At 35.4% G+C, this 25,261-nt stretch overlaps 1 protein-coding gene across 1 annotated transcript in view; it reads left to right on the forward strand.

The window, feature by feature from the left end:
• Positions 1-25,261, forward strand: part of mask (multiple ankyrin repeats single KH domain) — an 823,307-nt gene that overhangs the window by 319,950 nt on the left and 478,096 nt on the right.

A 25,261-nucleotide genomic window follows, 5' to 3' on the forward strand; every position in this document is an offset into this window, starting at 1 on the left:
AAAATTTGGCTTGGATGAGCTCTAGGGTTTCTTTGAGTGGGACATTAGTGAATAGGGAGGAGACGTCAAAACTAACCATTATGTCAGTGTGTTGGAGTGAGAGGTTTTCTATACTGGCTTTAAAGTGGACTGAGTTTTTTATGTGTGATGGTGTGTTGCCAGTGTAGTGTGTGAGCGTTTTGGCTAAATGTTTGGCTAATTTATATTTGGGGGAATCAATGCCATCCACTATGGCACTTAATGGCACATTTTGTTTATGTATTTTTGGGAGTACATAAAAAACTCAGCCCACTTTAAAGCCAGTATAGAAAACCTCTCACTCCAACACACTGACATAATGGAAAAACATTTATCGGGATTATATTGATCAAGTGTATATAATAAACAACTAAATTATACCAACTAGTTTCACCAACTAAGTCTGTTGACATCTTGAGGGTACATAACTGATATAAGGCACTAAAAAGTAAAAAACTGTTACATACTAAAATCAACCGATTCCAATTATATTAAACAAAGATCAGAGCACGTACAATACATTCATAGAGCGTGGATGATCTCATTTGTTGTTATTTAGGAATGTTCTATACTTGGCACTATAATTCAGTTCTGGCGAGTTGAAGGATCTGATAAGGGTCTTCCAGATCACGGGCAAGATTAGTCCTTGGTTCCTGTTAAGGTTTTGTGTACAGCAGGCAACTGTTGTGGCCTCCTTAATTCAGGAGCGGAAGTCCTCCTCCATGTAAGGAATTGTGCTTCTATCCCACTCTATGGTATGGTTCGTTCTTGAGAAATGAAACGCTAACCCCGATTATATTCATGGTTTAACCCCGGTCCTAGACCCAACACTAAAGAACCAGAATGATACCAACGATTTAATACGTCATATGGAGAACTGGTCTATAGACTTAAAACGAAGATTGAAATCCATGCATACACTAACACCAAGACTATATGGCGCTCCTAAGGTACACAAAAATGGAATACCACTACGCCCGATTGTGGATGGAATCAATTCGCCAACTTATCTGTTATCTAAACACCTGGCAGGCCTCCTCAAACCTCACATCCATAATTCGGACACTTATATACAAAATTCGCAACATTTCGTTGAGAAACTGAACAACATCTCAATCTCCAATACGGATTTACTCACCAGCCTGGATGTTACTTCTCTATTCACTGACATCCCTGTGGAGGAAGTGATCAACATTTTAGGACGTTTGCTCCCACAAGACATTACTTCTCTGTTCCGTCATTGTTTAACATCAAACTTTTTCTTATGGAATAAAACCATATATCAGCAATTGACTGGCCTTGCAATGGGTAGCCCTCTCTCTCCATCTTGTGCTGATCTCTTTATGGAGGATTTTGAAAATAAAATCTTAACTCAAACAGACCCTAAACCCACGGTAGTGGAGATACGTGGATGATATCTTTATCGTTTGGAACCACACAAAAAAGGACCTGTTCGACTTTCTTAACACAATCAACTCTCTACACCACACAATCAAATTCACTTTAGAACTTGAAGATAACCAATTATCATTTCTGGACACTTTAATTAAGAAGCTGCCGAATGGTGGTATCAACCTCTCACTTTACTGCAAACCTACCAATACAGGACGTTATTTACATTTCACTTCACACCACATATCTCAGAAACTTAGTATTGTACACATGTTGAAGAACTGTGCCTCTCTCCTTACAACAGATCAACAAGACCTCCAGGAAGAACTATCCCTGATATCCACCAACCTTACCATGAATGGATTTCCTCGAAGACTCGTCCACAAGATACTTTTCTCTGAACCCCGACAAAGACAATAAGATGATGTACGTTATATTTCTACAATCGTCATTCCATATTTAGGGACAGTTTCCAATAAGATTGCTAGACTCCTTAGACCACATAAAATAAGAGTGGCCTTTAAACCCACAGAAACGATTAGACAATTCTTAAGATCTCCAAAAGATAGCCATCCTTTCTCCAAATATGCTGGAGTTTATAACATACCATGCTTGTGCGGCTTGAATTACATCGGACAAACTTCAAGGGGCCTTGAAATTAGGCAAAAAGAACATATATGTGACGTCAGTAATAACAGAGAAGAAAAATCGGGGTTAGCCTTTCATTTCTCAAGAACGAACCATACCATAGAGTGGGATAGAAGCACAATTCCTTACATGGAGGAGGGCTTCTACTCCCGAATTTTTAAGGAGGCCACAACAGTTGCCCGCTGTACACAAAACCAAGGACTAATCTTGCCCCTGATCTGGAAGACCCTTATCAGATCCTTCAACTTGCCAGAACTGAATTATAGTGCCAACTATAGAACGTTCCTAAATAACAAAAGTGAGATCATCCACGCTTTATAAATGTATTGTACGCACTCTGTTCTTTGTTTATTATAATTGGAATTGGTTGATTTTAGTATGTAACAGTTTTTTACTTTTAAGTGCCTTACATCCGTTATGTACCCTGAAGATGCCAACAGACTTAGTTGGTGAAACTAGTTGGTATAACTTAGTTGTTTATTATATATAAATTTGATCAATATAATCCCAATAAAAGTTTTTCCAGAGCTTTTTGGTCAAGAAAATTAAATTTTTTTTTAACCCTAACATAATGGGCAGTTTTGACGTCTCTTCCCTATTCACTAATGTCCCACTCAAAGAAATGCTAGAGCTCATCGAAGCCAAGTTTCCTCCCGATATCTCAGCCCTATTTCAGTTCACAATGAACTCAGGCTATTTCGTTTGGCAAGGAAAGTTCTACAAACAGATAGAGTGGACAGCCATGGGTTCACCACTTTCCCCACCCTTGGCCAATTTCTTTATGTAGACCTTTGAAGAGAAAGCCTTAAACTCTGCCACACAAAAACCCACTGTTTGGCTTCATTACGTGGATGATGTGTTTGCTATTTGGCTACATGGCTCAGACACGCTTCACTCCTTCCTAACACACTTAAACAACCAATACCCCAGACTCCAGTTCACCTTAGAAAAAGAGGAAAACAACACCCTCCCCTTCCTAGACACTTTAATCACTCGCCAGCTTGATGGATCTTTGGTTTTCTCTGTTTACAGAAAACCCATCCATACTGGCAGATACATTCACCAGCAATTCCACCCCCCCTCCCCCTCACAACAATATGGGGTTATAAAAACACTATATAACAGGGCAAAATTAATCTGCTTAGATGACAAAGCCCTAACTACTGAACTAAACCACATCCTCAACACTTTCTTAGCCAATGGCTATAACCCCAGAAAAATCCAAAAAATACTAAAACCAGTAAACGACAACCCCCCCCCTTGCCCCCTCCACCATAAAGATTACACCAAATCTATCACCATCCCCTACATCCAGGGCACCTCTGAGAAAATAACCAATGTCCTCAAAAAATATGACCTTACTTCTTGTTACAGACCATATAAAAAGTTGGCATCCCTTATCTGCTCTACCAAAGAACAGCCACTTCCCCTAGACCTACCTGGTGTATACAAGGTCCCTTGCAGCTGCAAATTGTCCTACTTTGGCCAAACAGGCAGAACAGCAAAATCAGGATTTCAGAACACAAAGACTACATCCGGTTTCACCAATACAGCCGCTCTGGGCTGGCGGACCATGCCTTAGATACCCACCATAGAATTCGTTGGAAGAAAACAAAAATAATACACTGCAGCAAGTTTAAATATGAAAGATTATTCAAGGAATCATCAGCAGCTCTAAAAAAACGTTCCTAACCTCAACAAATTTGGGTGCATGAAACTAACCCAAATTTGGGAGACTTACATTATGAGAACTTCAGCCCAACTGCCAAGACAGGTAATTACGAAATTAGCCCACCAGAGGACATCATTAGGACTTTAGGAACAATATTAGTTTCTCGCTTTCTTCCTCATTTGCTTTTGTTAGTGCCTGCGTGCACATACCATATCTTTATGTTCCTGAAGATGGCAACGTGACGTTTCCCAAATATAGAAGTTATGCGTTGTTAATTCTCTAAACTAATTATGAGTCATGTATGACCAATGTATAAGCCTTGCTACTAGAATTATGATCATCCATGGAGATTCCATTGCACAAAAGGCCCGTCAATACGGCAAAATGAGGTTGAAGACAACTAAATCGTCTGACGTTCTTAAAACGCTGCTGGGGTAACAAGATAATCCCTTATTGTGTTAAATTGAAGCACCGTTTTACTTCACAGAAAGCTCTGCGCATTTATAATCGTACTAGCTTCGCCCTGTTAAGAGAACAAATTACCACGACACATATTCTCCTTGCCGACGAAAACAAAACCTAACGGGCGCTAGAGGAAGAGTTTTTAAATACACTCGGCCATGATCTTTGGATGATATTTTATGACGTCTCATGCGCATTGGCAAGATAAGAATTCAAAAAAATACGAAGTCGGCACTTGAAAAAAACGAAAACCTGATAAAGAATTCTACTTCCTTATCACAGCCACCATTCAACACTGTAGTCAACCTCTCGTTGGTAGTTTTAAAGCCTGAAGCACTCACTGCACTTGCATGTGGTCACAATTTCGCCCTAGCTCCTAAAAGAATATCTGCCGAGGAAACATGATCCAAATAGAATGTGGGATTCGCAACCTTCCTAACCATATCGCCAACAACGTCTGACTGGATGTAGTCGGTGTTCTCACTAAAGCCAAACCTCCAAAAACCAACTGATCCAAAGACGAATATGCAGCCCTACAAGAAATGAAGAATAACAAAAAAAATAGTAATCACCAAAGTGGATAAGGGAAACGCCACTGTGGTGCTCAATCAAAAGGACTAGAAAAGTAAGCTTAATGCTTTAGTACTAGACCGTACTACTTACCTCCCTATTGAATATAATCCTACCAGCTCTCAGATTAGAACTCTTCACAGACTTCTTAAGAAAGTCACTAACAAACTAAAACCTTATAACTCTAGACCCCCCCGATTATATGGACTCCCAAAAATACATAAACAAAATGTGCCATTACGTCCCATAGTGGATGGCATTGATTCCCCCACATATAAATTAGCCAAACATTTAGCCAAAACGCTCACACACTATACTGGCAACACACCATCATACATAAAAAAAACTCTGCCCACTTTAAAGCCAGTATAGAAAACCTCTCACCCCAACACACTGACATAATGGTTGGTTTTGACGTCTCCTCCGTATTCACTAATGTCTCACTCAAAGAAACCCTAGAGCTCATCCAAGCCAAGTTTCCTCCTGATATCTCAGTCCTATTTCAGTTCACAATGAACTCAGGTTATTTTGTTTGGCAAGGAAAGTTCTACAAACAGAGCGGGCAACCATGGGTTCACCACTTTCCCCACTCTTGGCCAATTTCTTTATGGAGACCTTTGAAGAGAAAGCCTTAAACTCTGCCCCACAAAAACCTACTATTTGGCTTTGTTATGTGGATGATGTGTTCGCTATTTGGCCACATGCCCAAACAGATAGAGGGGGGGGGGGCAGCCATGGGTTCACCACTTTCCCCACCCTTGGCCAATTTCTTTATGGAGACCTTTGAAGAGAAAGCCTTAAACTCTGCCCCACAAAAACCCACTATTTGGCTTCATTACGTGGATGATGTGTTCGCTATTTGGCTACATGGCTCAGACACACTCCACTCCTTCCTAACACACTTAAACAACCAACACCTCAGAGTCCAGTTCACCTTAGAAAAAGAGAAAAACAACACCCTCCCCTTCCGAGACACTTTAATCACTCACCAGCTTGATGGATCTTTGGTTTTCTCTGTTTACAGAAAACCCACCCATACTGGCAGATAAATTCACCAGCATCCCCCCCCACACACACACACACCTCACAACAATATGGGGTTATAAAAACACTATATAACAGGGCAAAATTAATCTGCTCAGATGACAAGGCCCTAACTACTGAACTAAACCACATCCTCAACACTTTCTTAGCCAATGGCTTTAACCCCAAAAAATCCAAAAAATACTAGAACCAGTAACCCCCCCCCCCCCTCCCATCCATAATAAAGATTACACCAAATCTATCACCATCCCCTACATCCAGGGCACTTCTGAGAAAATAACCAATATCCTTAAAAAATATGACCTTACTTCTTGTTACAGACCATATAAAAAGTTGGCATCCTTTATCTGCTCTACCAAAGACCAACCACTTCCCCTATACCTACCTGATGTATACCAGGTCCCTTGCAGCTGCAAATTGTCCTACTTTGGCCACACAGGCAGAACAGCAAATATCAGGATTTCAGAACACAAAGACTACATCCGGTTTCACCAGTACAGCCTCTCTGGGCTGGCAGACCATACCTTAGATACCCACCATAGAATTCGTTGGAAGAATACAAAAATAATACACTGCAGCAAGTTTAAATATGAAAGATTATTCAAGGAATCATCAGCAGCTCTAAAAAAACGTTCCTAACCTCAACAAATTTGGGTGCATGAAACTACCCCAAATTTGGGAGTCTTACATTATGAGAACTTCAGCCCAACTGCCAAGACAACCAAATTAGCCCACCAGGGGGCACCATTAGGACCTTATGAACAATATTAGTTTCTTGCTTTCTACCTCATTTGCTTTTGTTAGTGCCTGTGTGCACATACCATATCTTTATGTTCCTGAAGATGGCAAAGTGATGTTGCCGAAATATAGAAGTTATTCATTAAAGTTATCTTTAATTAATATACTTTATATGCGTTGTTAATTCCGTAAACTAATTACTGAGTTAAGGAGGAGGGTGATGATAGCAAATGATTTCATGCATAGGTCATGTAGAAGAAATGCATGCAAGTTTTTAGATGTATTTGAAGGCAAGACTTGTATAAGAGGGATGGCGTGCACTTGAATTCATTTGACATCAGGAGTCTGCAGAAATTACTTAATGCAGAGAGTCAGGGAAATTAGATCATCAATGGAGGAATGGGAAAAATGTGTGTGAAATTTCAGCTATGGTATGAAAATGTGATAAAGATGTATATATCTTTGAACATTGTTATGTATGTGGTGAAGGGATTGAAAAATATTTATGCTTTGGGTTTGGACCTTTTAAGTATGTCTGGGGAGGGAAAAGGAAAAAATTCTAGAACAAGACCAAATAGATTGCATATCTAATTATAAGAATAGGCTAGATGATAATTTATTACCTCTATACACAAATGCCATGAGCATCAGAAACAAAGGGGTTCAGCTTGTTGCTTTAATGAATACAATGTGGCCTAAGATTGTTGTTGTTGTTAGTGAAACTTGGCTATCAGAATCCGATATGGTAAGTGGGATTGAGTGTAATGGGCATATTATTTTTAGAAGTGACAGAGGAGATAGGAGAGGAGGAGAAGTAATACTACTGATATCAGATGACTTTAGTTCAGATAGGGTAGAAACACAAGAAAACAATAATGGTAACAATGTCCCATGTAGCAGTGAGTTTGAGTCTATCTGGTGTGAAGTGGAGGTTAACAGAATGAAATATATGGTGAAGTGTTGGTACAGACCTGGCAACTCAGTTACAGGTGACAAAAAAAAAGCATAGCCAATTTAGTCTTATAGAAGAGAAATCTCATGATAAGAATGGAATTAGAAATTTGAAATTCAAATGTCATATAGCAAAAGTTGCAAATACAACTCAGAGAATAATTGTGATCTTGAAGCAAACCTTGACATCTAAGGATAAGGAAGTCATTTTGCCTCTTTATAAGGCTTTGATAAGACCACACCTGAATTATTGTGCGCACATTTGGTCTCCCGGGTTCCAAGGGGATAAAGAAGCTGTGGAAAGGGTGCAAAGAAGAGTTACAAAGATTATATCCAGATTATGGAATTTAGATTATGAGGGCAGATTGTATGTGGATTGCAGACTAATTAACAGGAGAAAGAGGGGTGATATTATAGAGGTCTATAAACTTTTCAATGGGTGTTACAGGAATCTGATGAAACTTTTCATTATATGGAAGGTGGGGAGAGAACACAAGGGCATCCATGGAAGTTAAGTTTCTTCCAGAGAGCAGTGAGTGAGTGGAATAGTTTGCCTTTAGGGATAGTGAGTGTATCTACTGTGAATGAATTTAAGGGAAGGTACGACAGCTAGTTTGAATGATTTATAACCTCCCTCGATGAGTCCTTTAATCTGTGGAGGTCTCAGATGATAATAATAATAATTAACCCTTTTTAGAAATTTGTTCATACTAAGAATCAGAGAAACTCTGTATTTGTTTCAGGACTTGCATATAAATTATGCTGTATAGTTTGACCTTCTCCTCAGATACTGCCTTAGTTAACATATTTAAGTGGTCAGCTCTGGTATTAGTAATTTAATCACATTCAGAAATAAAATGACAAAAAATGGATTTGCTGAAACATTTAGCAAATATCACATAAATTTAATATTTGGAAATCTGGGTATTATCTAAGGCAGTATGAGTGTGTCTTATTTCTCTTTTGAGAAATAAGATAGAAGTATGTTTTTGTAGAAATAATGATAAAATTATGTTTTCCCACTAAAGAATTGTGTGGAGAACACTGCAGTAACTGACATACTTTCATCATTGATTTCCTGATGTGTACCCTGAAGGGATACATATCAAGGCTGATGCCACTTTCTTTCATAATGTGATCCATATAGATGATGAATAAGAGTGGAGATAATGTGCATCCTTGTCTTATTCTGTTGTCTATTTCCAGATTTAACCTGCCATCTTCATTAAAAATTGATATATTTCCTGTATTTCCTTCAATTCTAACTGCTGACATCAACATAAATATAGATTATGTATTGCTCTGTATAATGTTCCATTCCCCCCATACAATTGTAGTGCTTCGAAAAGCTTTTCCCTGGCTACCTTGTCATATGTGTTTTCCAGATCTACAAAACTTAAGTACAGATACTTATATTCTCACGATTTCTCAACTATTTGTCTTAAAGTAAAAATCTGATCTCTATTTGTCCTGAACCCAGCTTCTTCTTCTCCAAGTTTCTCTTCCACAAACTTTCTCAACCTCTTTTTCAAGTATGCTTGCATAAATCTTATCTGGAACCCTTACTAGAAAAATTCTGAAAAATTCTCTGTAATTCTCACATTCAGCTTTATTCCCTTTTTTTAGAGATTGGTGCTATGAGAGAGCTCTACTCCAATACTACAGTGTAGCCACTGCAAAACCTTTATACCTCCATATTTAAGCATTTCTGATCAAATATCATTTACTTCAGCTGCCCTTTCTGCATTTCAAGATTTTGACAGATTTTCTACCTCAAGTATGGATATGTACTCCTCTTCATATTCCTCCTGAAAATTTGATGTACTTGTCATACTTTCATGACCTGTAAATCTGCCACTGATCAGTAGCCATTAAGCCACTTACTGTCAATGAACAGTTGAGCATTGATTTCTTTCTGATCTCCAAAGTTATAGCTAAACGAGTTCTACTTGGAGACTACCTGTTTAATCAAATTTGAAAATAAACACAAATTATATATAGTAGTTTACACTGTGTTTGTGAAAAACATGAAATTGTTTGGTTTATTGACATGAATTTTTTTTTTTTTTTTGAATATTTAAAAGATATACAATTTTTCGATTGTATATTCCCGATGATTGGAGTAGAGCTCTCATGGTACAAATATATAAAAAGGGAAATAAAACTGAATGTGTTTTCTACTGAACCTACTGACTGTTCCTGGTAAGATATATGCAAGTATACTTGAGAAACAGTTGAGAAATTGTAGAAGAAAAGCTTGGTGAAGAACAAGCTGGATGCAGGTCAAATAGAGGCTGTCAGGATCAGATCTTCACTTTACGACAAGTAGTGGAGAAATCATGGGAATATAACAAAGATCTGTATTTAAGTTTTGTTGATTTGAAAAGGCATATGACAAGGTGCCAAGAGAGAAGCTATTCAATACGCTACGGTCATATGGTGTCAATGGGGCATTATATCAAGCAATACTTAGTCTTCATTTGAGCTGTAAGTCAGCAGTTAGAATTGAAGGAAGTACAGGAAGATGGTTTAATGTTAAATCTGGTGTGAGACAAGGATGTACATTATCCCCTGTGTTATTCATTATCTATATGGATCACATTATGAAGGAAAGTTGCATTAAACATGATATCAAAATTGGGGATGTTAATGTCAGCTCTTTGCTTTATGCGGAAGATGTTATACTTCTAAATAAATCCGCTACAAGTTTGCAAGATTCCCTGATTAAATTGAATAACTGTTGTAATAGATATGGTATGAAGGTCACCATTAAAAAGACAAAGACAATGAAAATAGGTAGATTTGTTGAAAATGTCAACTGTGTCGTGAATGGAGAACCTGTGAAACAAGTAAAACATTTCAGCTACTTAGGCACAATTTTTACTGAAGATGGTAAATTAAATATGGAAATAGACAACAGAATTGACAAAGCTGGTATGGTAGGAAGTCAACTGAATAAATTCATATGGAATATGAGAGAAATTAGTCGGAACACTAAATTAGCTGTATACAAGATAGTGTTCAAACCAATTTTAACTTATGGATCTGAGAGCTGGGTCAGAAGTAAAATACTTGACCAAAGACTAGAATATTCATTATCTATATGGATCACATTATGAAGGAAAGTTGCATTAAACATGATATCAAAATTGGGGATGTTAATGTCAGCTCTTTGCTTTATGCGGAAGATGTTATACTTCTAAATAAATCCGCTACAAGTTTGCAAGATTCCCTGATTAAATTGAATAACTGTTGTAATAGATATGGTATGAAGGTCACCATTAAAAAGACAAAGACAATGAAAATAGGTAGATTTGTTGAAAATGTCAACTGTGTCGTGAATGGAGAACCTGTGAAACAAGTAAAACATTTCAGCTACTTAGGCACAATTTTTACTGAAGATGGTAAATTAAATATGGAAATAGACAACAGAATTGACAAAGCTGGTATGGTAGGAAGTCAATTGAATAAATTCATATGGAATATGAGAGAAATTAGTCGGAACACTAAATTAGCTGTATACAAGATAGTGTTCAAACCAATTTTAACTTATGGATCTGAGAGCTGGGTCAGAAGTAAAATACTTGACCAAAGACTAGAGACCGCAGATATGAGAGTCCTGAGAAAGATTAAAGGCGTGAACCGATGGAATCAATGGCAATATCATATTAAAAACGAGGATATTAGGAAAGAAGTTGACATTGTCAGCATCCAGGAATGCGTTAGCAGAGCTAATCTCAGGTAGTATGGTCACTTAAACAGAATGGGCGAGAAAAGATTAGCAAAACAAGTGTTCTCTGCCAGGTTGGCAGGAAAACGACCCAGAGGAAGACCAAGATATAGATGGATTGATACGGTACAAAGTGCCTTAGACGATAGAAATATAAGATCTGATAATGATAATATTGGAGGCTTGACAAGTAACAGACTGATTTGGAGAAAAATTGTAGTTAGGAAGTTAGTAATGATATAAATTTTTCATGTAATACTATCATGTCCTATACACCCTCTTGGTGTATAGGATATGATGGTATACATGACAGGAATTTGGTGATGACAATTTTTTAAAAGCATCAAAGGTTTTCACTTGGCCAGTTCCCCCCCCCCCCCCTCAAGGAGAATCCTTTCAATTCTAAAGGATAGCTGCACACTAGCAGGTATGCAGTTATCCTCCAAAATTGAAAGAACAGTGAAAAAAAAAAAAAAAATAGAGGAATTAATATTTTACTACTGAATAGATATAATTAAGTTATAAATTAATTTTTTTTTATCTGTATTTTTTATTTTTTTATTTTTGTAAAATAAAACATGCACATTTGGAAATTTCTGCATAATTAACCTTACATCAACAATATAATTCAAGAAAGTCGAGTAAAAACTTTTTTTTTTTTTATTATTCCTCAAATGTAATGTCCCATGCCCTAGAATGCTAAAGCAGGAAGCTTTTGATTTATGGCTCCCAGTTTTTTTGCTTCATTATGTTGCGTTCATTGGATGTTTATCATTCTCCAAATTATGATATTTACTGCCACATTTGTGATATTTAACTTTGAGCCTACCCACAAAGTAAGTTCCTCTTATTTGGGATATCACTGTTCACAAATCAGACTGGCTTCCTTTTTTCAGCTTCAGTGCTTAAACTATAAAAACTGATATACTAGCGTTTACTGGTGATCTAATGCAAATTTTCCCCTGCTTACCAAAAAGGCTAAATAATCACCATATTCCCAACATCTGGAAATCTTTCCTAACCATGTCTCCTCAATATGTATATTGCTTCACATGTCACATGTCTTACCTCTTGTTAAGATCATGATGTTAGTGTGTGTTTTTTTATGTTCTTGCCACAACCACTCTCTTTGTGTCTGTTAGCATTGCATTGGTGTCAGATGAAATTATCTCTAATTTATTCCTTTCCATAGTTGGATGCCTTATCTTTTCTACTTGAATAACTGAGATCATTTTTGCTGGAATGAAGTCCTTCATACTACATTCCATTCATGATCTCTGATGACCACAGACTTAGGGCTGTTCTCCAGTAACTCCGAAAAAGCAGTGACAGTTCAAAAAAGGGGATAAAATTACTCTAGAAGTAGTACAAGACAAAACAGCTTAAAAAAAAAAAAGAATCCCTTTGTAAGAATCCCCAGTAGTAAGACTTTGTCTCGTTCTTTACCAAGATCATTAGGTATAACTTGTATACTTTCATGATTTCGCCTTTCTTTAGTATTTAGATGTTGCCATTGTGACATCATGCAAAGATAAAACTAACTTTATGGCATTCTTCTTCTTTAACTTCTGTGTATAGATGTTGAGGGCATTCTATGCCCTTTGTATTATGCCAGTGAAGACAAAATAATCCTGCATAACATGGATATCAACAGGTTGTTTGATCCCAGTTGTGCTAAAAGCTTTTGTTATAGAATGTGAACACCCATCGTATACTGTCTTTATCATACTTGTGTGGCATCTCTTTATAGCACGGAACAAGCCTGTATATTCAGATTATTTCATGAAAGAGAGATTTTTTTAAGCTTGTAGAAACCCATGCAATTCCTAGTCCACATCTATTCTCAGTCTGGCCTCAAATTTGCTGAACAAACTTTTCATTATTCTCTCTCTCTCTCTCTCTTTTGCTTCTATTTCTCATATTCATTCTGTGTCCCCAACCACTACAACCTGTATGTATATTCAAATACTAAAAAGTTCCTTCTATGGTTTTAAACATTACTGTAGATTTTGCAACCTTTTCTGCATAGGATCAGTATACACCAAACCAGCTGTAACTGATTGTTGGCATAACAGTTTTTTTCCTTCATTATGTATTGAAAATAGTGGTCTTCATATTCAAATAATTGGAAAAAGGAAATAAAAAGGAAATAGCTACTCTACAGCCTCTACACACGAAATAGCTACATTATTTAAATTTATTATTATTAATTTTTGTGAGTGGCAGTTCACTAAAACTAGGAACTTGGAATGTCAGAACCCTGTATGAAGCAGGTAAGCTAAGAAATGCTATTCAGGAAATGAAAAGATTTGAAATTGAGATTTTAAGAATGAGTGAAGTTAGGTGGCCATGATCAGGCAAAACTCAAGTTAATGACATGACAATGTACCACTCTGGAAGTAGTGAAACAACCATCAAAATGGAGTTAAAGTAATATTAAACAAAGATGCCAATAAGTCACTGTTGAGCTTCATCCCCTACTCAGATAGGTTGATGTTATTAAAACTAAAAGGTCAACCACTAGATATTAATCTTACACAGGTCTATGCCCCTACTGCTGACAAGAGTGATAACAAGATCGAAGAATTTTATGACCAATTAAAAGAACTAACTGAAAAATACGAAAAAACATGATATTAACATCGTCATGGGTGATTTAATGCTAAAGTTGGGAAAGGTAGAAGTGGAGATATAGTTGGCGAACATGTACTGGGAACAAGAAATGAGAGAGGAGACTGTCTTATTCAATTCTGCCAAGAAGAGGAGATAATAGTCACAAACACATGGTTTAAACTACCATCCCGAAGGCTATATACTTTGTGATCACCACAAGATAATAATACAAATATAGTCAGAAACCAAATTGATTACTTGCTAATTAATCAACAATTTTGAAGTTCCATAAAGAGCAAAAACCTATCCTAGTGCAGATATTGCTTCTAATCATAATCTACTAGTGACAGTGTTAAAAATTAGACTGAAAGCTATATGTCAGAAACATCAACAAAATAGGTTTAATTTAGGAAAGTTAAAAAACCCAGGGATAAGAAACAAATTGAGTCAAGATCTGAATCGAGATAGCACTTATCAAGAATGATGACATCATGAGGGTTCATGAATCATGGGACAAAATAAAATCTGTCTTCATAGAGAAATGTACCAATGCCTTATGTCCTGATAGAGCAGTAAAAAGGAAAGATTGGATAACTGACCAAATTCTTTCTCTCATGGATCAACGCAGATCATATAAAAATCACAGTCCAACAAATATAAAGAGGTTCAAAAAATTATTAAAGACAAGATCAAAGGAGCAAAAGAAATCTGGATGAATGAAAAATGTAGAGAAGTTGAAATTCTACAAGAAAAGCATGACAGTTCTAATCTACACAAAAAGCTGAAAGAGACCTCAGATATATTTAAGAAAAAACAACTGTGTCCTTCTAAACAAAATGGGAGAAATAATATCCGAAGAAAGATGACAAAATACAAGAATGGGTGAAATATGCAGAAGAACTCTTTTCTGATAACAGACAGAACCCAGAAAATACTTATGAACAGATGGATGGTCCATGCATTCTAAGATCGGAGGTAGAATGTGCGCTGAACTCGGCTAAAAATGGTAAAGCCTTAGGCCCTGATAGACTACCAGCAGAAATAGTAAAGTTATTAGAAGGTGACAATATTGCTATATTAGTAAAGCTATTTAATAAGGTCTTTATTAAATAGCTTTATTTAATACAGGCATATTCCCACAAGACTGGTTACAGTCGACCTTCATCATGCTACCTAAAAAAGCAAATGCGAAAACTTCTAATGACTATAGAATGATCAGCCTAATGAGTCATGTTCTCAAAATGTTCCTGAAAATAATTCAAAAAAGAATATACAGAAAATGTGAAGACGCCATCAGTGATACCCAGTTCTGCTCTAGAAACGGTTTGGGAACAAGAGAGGCTCTTTTCTGCTCTCAAATCTTATTCCAAAAATGTATTGATCAAAACAAGGAAGGATTCATTTGCTTCATTGACTTTGAGAAAGCATTTGATAAAGTCCAACATACTAAAATGATTGCACTATTAAAGAGAATTGGATTAGATGGTAAAGACCTCAGGATGATTCAAAACTTATATTTGAACCAAAAGACATCTGTTCAAGTTGATGACATTATTACAGACCCCATTAACATTAAACGAGGAGTAAGGCAAGGTTGTGTGCTATCGCCTCTTCTTTTTAACATATACTCAGAAGCCATATTTCAAAAAATCTTAAAAGGAAGAGAGGAAGGGATTAACGTAAATGGTGAAATCATCAGTAATATCAGATATGCTGATGACACAGCTCTCCTGGCTGACAATATTCAGGATCCTCAAAATCTTCTGGAACTACTGAATGAAGAGAGTGAAAAAATGGGATTAAAAATAAATATCACCAAAACTATATTCATGGTCATAAGCAAGAAACCAATTCTTAATTCATTACTTTCTTTAAATGGGAAACAAATAGAAGATAGAGTGACAAAGTTTAAATATCTCGGATGCTGGTTACATGAAGAATGCAATCCAGAAATGGAAATAAAAGTTAGAATTGAAATGGCAAGAAAAAATTTTCTCCTGATAAAATCAGCACTGTGTAACTGCAACTTAACCTTAGAGCTTAGAGTATGCATGGTTAAATGCTATGTATGGTCTATACTGCTGTACGGTGCAGAAACTTGGACCTTGAAGACAACAACAATAAAAAAACTTGAAGCCTTTGAGATGTGGTTATACAGACGAATGTTAAAAATCTCATGGACAGCAAAAAGTCCAATCAGTAAGTACTGGAACAAATGGGGAAATCACGTGAACTTTTAGATACCATAAAAAGAAGGAAAACTGCATATCTTGGTCACCTACTTCGTAATGAAAAATATAAAATACTTCAATTGCCTATAAAGGGAAGATAAATGGAAGAAGAGGACATGGAAGACGAATAAAATCTTGACTAGCAGACATCAGGCAGTGGACTGGCATGAGCTCTGAGGGATTGTTTAGAGTGGCTGAGGATTGCTCAAAATTTGCCACGGTGGTCGCTAACCTCCGATAGGAGATAGCACTCAAAGAAGAAGAAGTGGCAGTAGCAAGTGATGAGTTACATTGCATTCTCAAATTAGGTTCTTAATATTTGTTATAAGAGATGTAGCTATATGGAGAATAGTTCCAAAAATTTCACCTTTCAGTTAATTTTAGAATAAATGAGGTTACATTTTAGAATAAACATTGTTCTCTGGAATATACCGTTTGGCTTTAAGAGGGTCTAACACGATGTATATTTCATGAATGTTTTCTGAACAACAACTTTTTTTCCGCATTTGTGTATTGTTTGATCATCTCTTACAAACGCCATCAATCCACATGCAAATTGATCTTCCTTCCTACTATTATGCCTGAAACATTTTTTTTTTTAAATTTTTGATTTCCCATTTTGTTTGAATGTAAAATAATGCTATATTAGTTCACTTATTTTTTATTACTGAAAATGTCAGTTATTTACAGATATTTCAATTTTTAATATGGTGCTATTGCTGAAGTCATCGCTTTTTACTCTTATTCTTCTTGACACTTTCATATATCAGTCTTTGATTTTTATCACCTACTCACTCTCTGATATATATTTTAAAATTGGTTTGAACACTTGTCTTATATACTTCTAGCAATGTTTGGCTGATTTCCTTCTTATTCCCTATAAAGTTATTAATTTCACTTCCTATCATACCAAACCTTATCTATTTTCATATTTATTTTGTCATTTTCATTAAAAGTTTTGTCTGAAAAACTAAATTATGTGTCCTGTTATGTAAGATCTCCACTTAGAATGCAGATTTTTTGCTATTTTTCGATTGCCATTTTTCAGACCAGTTAATTCTGCTAAAGATTCTTTAAATACTTGGAACAGGTTTAACATCACTTTCTTTACTATTGTGGTCTTATATAATAACAAGGGGATGCAGTTGAAAAATTAGCCTTAAACCTGATTAAATATCAAACTCTGTCTCCCCCCCAAGTTCTGTTTACTGATATGCATCTTGAATTTAAGATAGCTTTGTGTTTTATCTGATAGTTTTGTTTACATCATACAAATTTAATGTTTTGAACAGTTGTTCCCTTGGTATATTGAAGATGTTCATATCTCCTTGCTTGGGGGTGATAGTCAAAGGGTATATGGAGGAAGCAATATCATACTGTATACCGAAGTTCAGGAGGGTAAATTGGGTAGGAGTAAGATGGATGAATAGTATTATTAAGCATGTGCTGCAAAAAAAGAAAATACTTTGGAGGGTATATGAGGAGAAAGGTGACAGCTAACTCATGAACTGTACAAGACTTAGGCAAGAAAAATGACTAACATGATAAGGAAGGCAAATCAGACTATGAGAAGAAGTTAGCTGAGCAGATAAAAGGAATTCCCAAAGAGTTTTTTCATTATGTAGCAAGTGGGAGGAAAAATAACTACGGAAGGATAAACTTAATGAGTGCAGGTAGTAGATATGTAACAGAGGCAGACGAAATTGTTTAGCTACCGAGTCACCACTTTGCAAGAATATATCATCCAAGTGAAGATATTGTTTTGGTAGAGGTGACAGGGGTTGATCTGAGAACAGAGGTTGATGAATTGGGATTACTTAGAATATTGCACAATCTGAATTCAAATATAGCCATGGGATTGGATTTGATACTGGCTTGTGTTTTATGAGAATGTGCATTGGAACTGGTGATGTCTTTTGACTGAGCTGTTTAATCTAAGTCTCAGCTCTGTCAAAGTTCCAAGAGAGTGTAAGGAGGGCAAATTAATTCCATTGTATAAAGGAGGATCTAAGTCTGTGGTAGCAAATTATAGACCAATTAGTATCTCAGGAGTGGTGGTAAAAATACTGGCAGAGTTGGTCAAAGAGAAACTTCAGGAATGCATAGATAAGAATATGATACTCTCTAAGGGACAGCACTGATTTGTGAAGGGTAGTCATCCCTTAGTGATCTACCAACTTTTTATAATAGAGTGACAGCTGAGTGTAATAAAGGGAATGGCTACATGATGAAATTGTTGGTTGTAAAGGCCTTTGACAGCATGTCACATGCAACTCTGTTATGCCAACTGCAATAAATGGGGATGGATATGAAACTGGTGTAATTCAAGGGTGGCTGATGGACAGATACGAAAAGCAGTATATAGAGAAGTGGAATTGAGAAGATGGGTGACTGTTGGTGTGATGCAAATGTGATGCAAATTAAACAGCAGGGGTCAAAGCACAAAGCAAGGCTTTGTGCTTTGACCCCTGCTGTTTAATTTGTGCTTATATAAATGATATAGGAAATAATTTGAAGAGGTATATTCAGTTGTTTGCAGATGATGCAAAGTTGGATAAGGTAATAGTTATCAAAGTAATAGAGAACTTTCAGAATGATTTAAATAGACTGAGAGTATGTGCAAAACGTAATGGATGCCAGTTTAATGTGGAAAAGTGTAAAGTTATGCATTTTAGGATAGAAAGGTTATAAGCTGTGTACCGTGTTAAGGGTATTGAACTCCAGGAAATTGATGAAACAAGGGATTTGGAGGGGGGGGTAGTAGATAGAGTTGAAGTTTAGAGAGCATATTGCTAAATTAGCTAGGCTAACTAACAGGATTACTCGGTCATTGAAGAACACACTAACAAGCAGAGATGACGGAGTTATGTTTCTTGGGGATGAGGAAGTGGTGGAGAGAATCCAGAGGCAAGTGACTAAGAGATGGTAAGTGATCTATGGAATGCACCCTATGGGAATAGAGTGAGGTTTGTGGGTTGCAGAAATTGATTGATAGATGAAAAAAAATGGGGAATATGATAGAATGATTTAAGATAAAGGATTTTATAGTATTCATACAAAGGACATTTCATCACTTGACCAGTTGACTAGTACTAGTTGAATAAATGTTCCAGAAGTACACAATACAGATGTCATGTCAAAATCTCAAGGTGTGACAATTCTTGGACTGGCCCATACTCCTCTGCATATCGTGAGTCAGGTAGAACTATGCGACTGTATGCTTGGACATATCTATGTTATTGCCTTTGGTTGTATCAATACAATAGTAGTTGACAAAACTATAGCACAGTTTGCACATGCATGTTTGCTGCTTTTGTCAGAAAAATGAGTGAATAGAATTTAGAACCTCACCTTAACATCAGGATTTGTGCAAGTTAAGAAAAAGCACAAGTTAAACTACACACACATGTTAAGAGTTTTTATGGTAATGATACTATGAAAAAGTAGTATGTTTGAGTGGTATAAGAGTTTAAAGAAGGATGGGAAAATGTGAGCGATGATGAAAGAACTGGGTAACCACAAACTCATTGAACATGTGAGAATATGGACAGAGTGCAGCATTAGTTTAGCCTAATAAATGATTAAGAATCAAATTTAGACAGAGAAACAGTGAGGAAGGTTTTGACAGACAATCTGTAGAAATTTTTTTTTTTTTCCAAAATGGTTTCTCAAATTTTGAGTTAAGATCAAAAGTAGTGGTGATGGTTCTAATCTTACTTCACATTTGGTTGTTTTTGAAAGTTATTACTGTTGATTTCTGTGATAGTTATTATCGTTAATTTCTGTGTGACCCTGAAACAAAATGCCAAAGCATACAGTGGAAATGATTTTCACCAAGACTGAATATTGTACAAATGCCACAATCACAAATCGAGATAATGCTTGTTTATTTTTTCAAATGTAAGAACATAATCAAATTCATTAAGCAAGGACAAACAGTGAACCATCATTGATATTTAGAATTGCTGGCAAGGTTACATGAAGTTGTTTGTAAGAAGAGACTTCTTTGGCCAAACAGTTAGATCAGCCATCACAACAATGCCCCTGCACACAAATAGTTATCCACAACTTTCTGGCTGAAAATTCAAAATTACAAAATTAAGTCATCTGCTTTATACACCAGTCTTAGCTCCTTGCGACTTTTGACTGTTTCCATAACCAAAGAACGTTTGAAAGAATGCATATTTTCTGAAATTTCTGACACTACACGATGTTGGCAATAATAAAAAGCATTCCTGAAAATGAGTTCCAGGAATGTTTTGATCAGTGACAGCAGCATCATGTAACTAAATGCATCATGTACATTACATTATAGTCAGAGATGACCATAAATTAATATATAGCACATCAACATAAATCTCTTCAGTTCAGTTGCTTTGATAATAAATAATTTTATCACTTTTACCAAATGTTTTATCAAAAATAAATCACTTTATTTTTGATAATTTCTGCATGCGAAAATACTTACTTCCCCAACTATTTCTGATTCAGAGTATTTTAATAATATAGTTGTACACCATTTTACTACTTGCATACTGAAAATGTAAGACTTCAGCATTGATTAAACTTCAGTATATTCCTGGATCTAGCTCCCACTGATGAGACTTCATCATCCTTTTAGGGATTTAGGTTCAGTGACGTATTCTGTTTTTTTTTTCTTCTCTCCCTGACTATTCTTTCACTATGTTCAAAGCATCTCTTTTGTCCAACAGTCAGTCTGTTTTTTGTTTTTTCATATTTCTGTGCTGCTTTTTTGTCCCAGAGGGTATAGCCTGATGGTTCATTGTAGGAATTTCATTTCTGCAGTTTGTTCTTTTTTCCTTATGCAGTTTTATGGTCTATAATTCACTTCTGTATAGCGGAGTGGGTCTGGCAAAGCTTTAAAGACTCTTATTCATGCATGCTTTTCAACTTGGGGTTAGGTTTGAAAATACTATTGTCAGCTTCTTTTGTATATGCTTTGGCATATCTGCATTATTTGATGCAGTTAATTTGTACTAAACTTTTTTTCAGCTATGCTTATATTTCTGATAGGAGAGTCCTTTAAAAGTTATGATTTTGTTTGTCTGTTGATATTTGCATTCCAAATTTTTTAGCAATTAGGTTTGAAAAATATATTGATCTATGCAGTTCATCTTTACTTCTTGCTATGATTATTTGGTCATCTGCAAAGAAAAGAGATAGTTTCATGATCAAGATTTAGGTTTGTTTAAGTGTTGGTTTTATATTTTTCTTCCATTTATTTACTATTTCATCTGTTTAGATATTAGATAAGAGTTGTACCATTTGGCATCCATGATGGACTCCTCTGGTCATTGATTTCCATTCTGTAACTTTTTCATTGATTCTGATAGTTATTTGGTTGTTTTGATACATGCAGTATTGTTGTGAATAACTGATTTGGAATGTGTTACTTCTTGAGTATGATCCACAGTTTCTTCCTTAAGACTTTCTAGTAATCTACAAATGCTATGTGTGTCTCAGTGTTGAATTACAATGCTTCTCCATTAGGATTCTTAATATAAAAGCTGGGTCAATTCATGATCATCGTTTTTGGAAGCCATTTTGTTCTTCACAAACTTTATCTTTTTTTTTTTTTAAATAAATTTAGGAAATTTAACCTTAACTACTTAGGTGGCGCTTTGTGAATATGATAGTTATTGTTTAATTAGCCTTTGTACTTGTACTGATGATGCCTGTGATACTCAGGTGAAAATTCTACGAATAAAGAAGAATTTACGTGAGTTAATTCCGTTGTTACAATAGTAAGTAAAACTTAATCTTCTGCACATGATTTAAGTTTTGAAGTTAATATTTAACTTCAAATATGATTAAGCGTATAACTTATAACCAGTATTTAGGAGATTTATTCCTCTATATTTTTGACAGTTGCATTTATTACTTTTTTTAAAAATTGGAATGATAATGGCATTATTCCAACTTTCTTGTTGCCAGAGGTTATTATATAATTTTAATTATTGTTTGATGAACCGCATGTCTTCAAATTTAACAAGTTCTATGTTTATTCTGTGTTCTCCTGTCAGTTTCTCCAATTTACTCTCACGTATTTCTTGTTGGATTACATAGTGTTAGTTCTTCCACCATACAGTTAGTAGTTAGCATCAGTTTTAGTTTGATTACTGTCTTTTGGAAGAAGTTCAGCAAGGTCTTCTCTTTTTCTCAAGCATCACTTTTTTATTTCCTGATTCAGGTCTCTTAGAATTTGTATTTATATGGTCTCTTCCCTGTAAGATTTCTTTTCACTTTTTCTATGAAGTATTCTCGTGATTCTCCCCCTCTCTTTCTTTTGTGTGCTTTTTTGTGTTTATAATTAATTTCTTCTTCTAGTGATTTTGTATTTATCCATTGTCTGTATGTTTCTTTTCTTTTATTAGTGCTTCAGTTTTCTCACCTCCAGGTTCTTATTCTCCTTCTCTTTTTCCATTTACCTGTTTGTGCCAGGACTTTCTGTTGCTGCACTTATTAACATGGTTTTAAAAATATTCCATTCTATTTCATTATCATTTTTTTTTAAAATTTTTATTTGTTCCAGTGTTGAACTATGATTTTTGGATTTGGCTAGTTTGAAACCATCTTTGGGGTATTCTCAACTTCCTTGTAATAGATAATGATCTGATTCTCTTTCTTCATCTCTGAATACCCTGCTGTCTAGTATCATGTTGGCTATTATATAATCTTACTTTTTTAGGTTTGTTTCCCAAGTGAATTTATGGCAATCTTTAACCTTGAAAAGATATTAGGAACTTGTCTGTGTCCATTTCTATTACATATAGCTACACCATTTGTTTCTATATTTGTACCAAGTGGAATGTTCTCTGCTCTCACATTGAAATCTCCCATTATTATCATATAGTCATTCGGGTTTATTTTATTTATTTTTATTATTTTATTATTATTTTTTTATAAATCTGAATGGAAGGCATTGTAATCTTTCACTCTTCCTTCTTTCCTTTGGGACATAGACACTAATAGTCAGGATCATCATTTGTTCACTGGACATCCAGAGATACCGTATGCTCAGTGATGTGCCACACCAGGTCTCGCCATGTAGTTTGTTGTATGCTTTCCTGGAGGCTTCAACTCTGAAGAAAGATCAGCCACTCCATGCACACACATCAGCCATCCATCTCATTGATGGGCTATCCCTTCCTCTTTTTCCAGGAACTTTTCCTACTGTTACTGTTTTGAGAAGTCCTTCCATCCTTTCAATGTGACCAAAACATTTTAACTTTCTTCTGTCAATATCTTTAAGGTGCCTTAAAGGTCTTCTGATCTTTTCTAACACCCATTCATTGTATGCCTTTTATTATATGATATTCTCAACAGCCTTCTGTAACACCACATCCATAAGTTGCTGTTGGAAAAACATCTGCATCCAAAATCCTCAACTTTGTTCCCATGGAGATAGATCCATCTTTCCAGAATTTAGACAATTCTCTGACTGTTGTTTTAGCCATTTCTAATCATCTTCTGATGTCTTCTTAGTCAGAAAGCCATGACTTATATCTAGTCTTAGTGTTAGAATTCTCTCACTTTACTATTTGTAATGTGATATTTTTTCAAATGAACAGTTATTCCTGCTTTTGCCCTTTTTTCGTTTTTGACTCTGCCATAGTCATAGATGTAGTTATCTGTTTCATTTTAGTCTTTTTTGTTTCTACTTTATTTCTGTATTATCTGCTAATTTGATATTTCTTTATATTAGTTTTGTCTGATATTCCAAGTAGCAACATTCTAGTTATTTTTGTTTACTTTTACATGTTTCTTCATCAACAGTTATTTCTTCTTTTTTTTTTGGTCTGTTTGGTCTGTGGGTAGTCCTTCCTGTTTCCAACAATCTTCAACAGACTGCCATATCAGAAACGTTAATCCCACTAGCTGCCAAGTCTCTCTTTAAGTCTGCATCAGTCAATCTTGGATTCATTTTGCTTTTCCTAAGTAAGTGGTCTTGAGTAAGTGTAGTTTTCCTTTTTTGTCCACATTTTCCTTTTCTTCCTAAACTTGTCTCTCTAAACTTCTTTGAAATCACATTAACAGTATCCAAACCAACACCACAGTCGTTGGCAATTTGTCTTTGTATCAGGGATGTGTGCCGAGAAAGAGTACATATTTTTGAATGCTTTCTTGGAAATGTATCCATTTTATAGCTATGTAAAATGAATAAAACACTATGAATGTCAACTTGTTTACACTATTAAAAACACACAACACTATTAATAAATATCATAGAGACAGTTATAACATGTAGCACTCAACCAAAATAGTGAACTGAAACAAAAACCAAATCCAAACCAAAAACATGATGCAAATTCATCTTGTTCAGATTGATTTGTTTGATGCTGTAGTTCACGAGAGAGTTTTGTTTGCTTTACGCTTGGGTCATGGAATAAACAAGACTATGATTTGATTGATTTGATGATACTTCTTCAAATCAATGCTGATAATTCATCATTAAATTGATACTTCAGGTGCAAACTTTGTTTGCTTACACTTGAATAAAGAATTAAACCAAATATATAATCTGAAGACTGATTTCTTGCCAAGTGTAATTTATTTTGTGATCAGGGGAAACAAATTTCTACAACATTTAATTCAATAATATAGCTTTTATTGAATTAAATGTGTATTTTTTTTAATATGTATATCCCTTCCCATAGAAGATTATTGGTGTATGGTACATTGGTTTGGTATAATATAAGTAATCTGGAAATATTGCTCTACACACTAAACATGAAACTTTTTTTTTTCCCAAGCATCCCAGTAGCAACCTGGGTAGTGGTCTCACATCAAGTGATGAAATACATTCCCCCATTTATTTATTTCGTGTGTGAATTACAGAAAATATAAGAGCATACATATAAATGATTAAAAGCATACACTTAAAGAAATAGATATTAAAAGCATACACTTAAAGAAATAGATATTAAAAGCATACACTTAAAGAAATAGATATTAAAAGAATAGGGATTAAAAGCATACACTTAAAGAACTAGAGATTAAAAACATACATTAAAAGACAAAAATTCCCCCATTGAAGGACATTCACAAAACATCCATGGCCACCACTTAAAAATGACCACTAACACATTAAACCTTCAGGGATATTTGGTGCTTTTATGTATTCATTCTTAGTTTATTATTATTATTATTTTATTACTAAACTGTAGGAAT

This window comes from Typopeltis vanoorti, chromosome 8 (genome assembly GCF_054136105.1).
Source record: "Typopeltis vanoorti isolate ZY-2024b chromosome 8, IOZ_Tvanoo_1.0, whole genome shotgun sequence".
NCBI classification, from domain to species: Eukaryota; Metazoa; Arthropoda; class Arachnida; order Uropygi; family Thelyphonidae; genus Typopeltis; species Typopeltis vanoorti.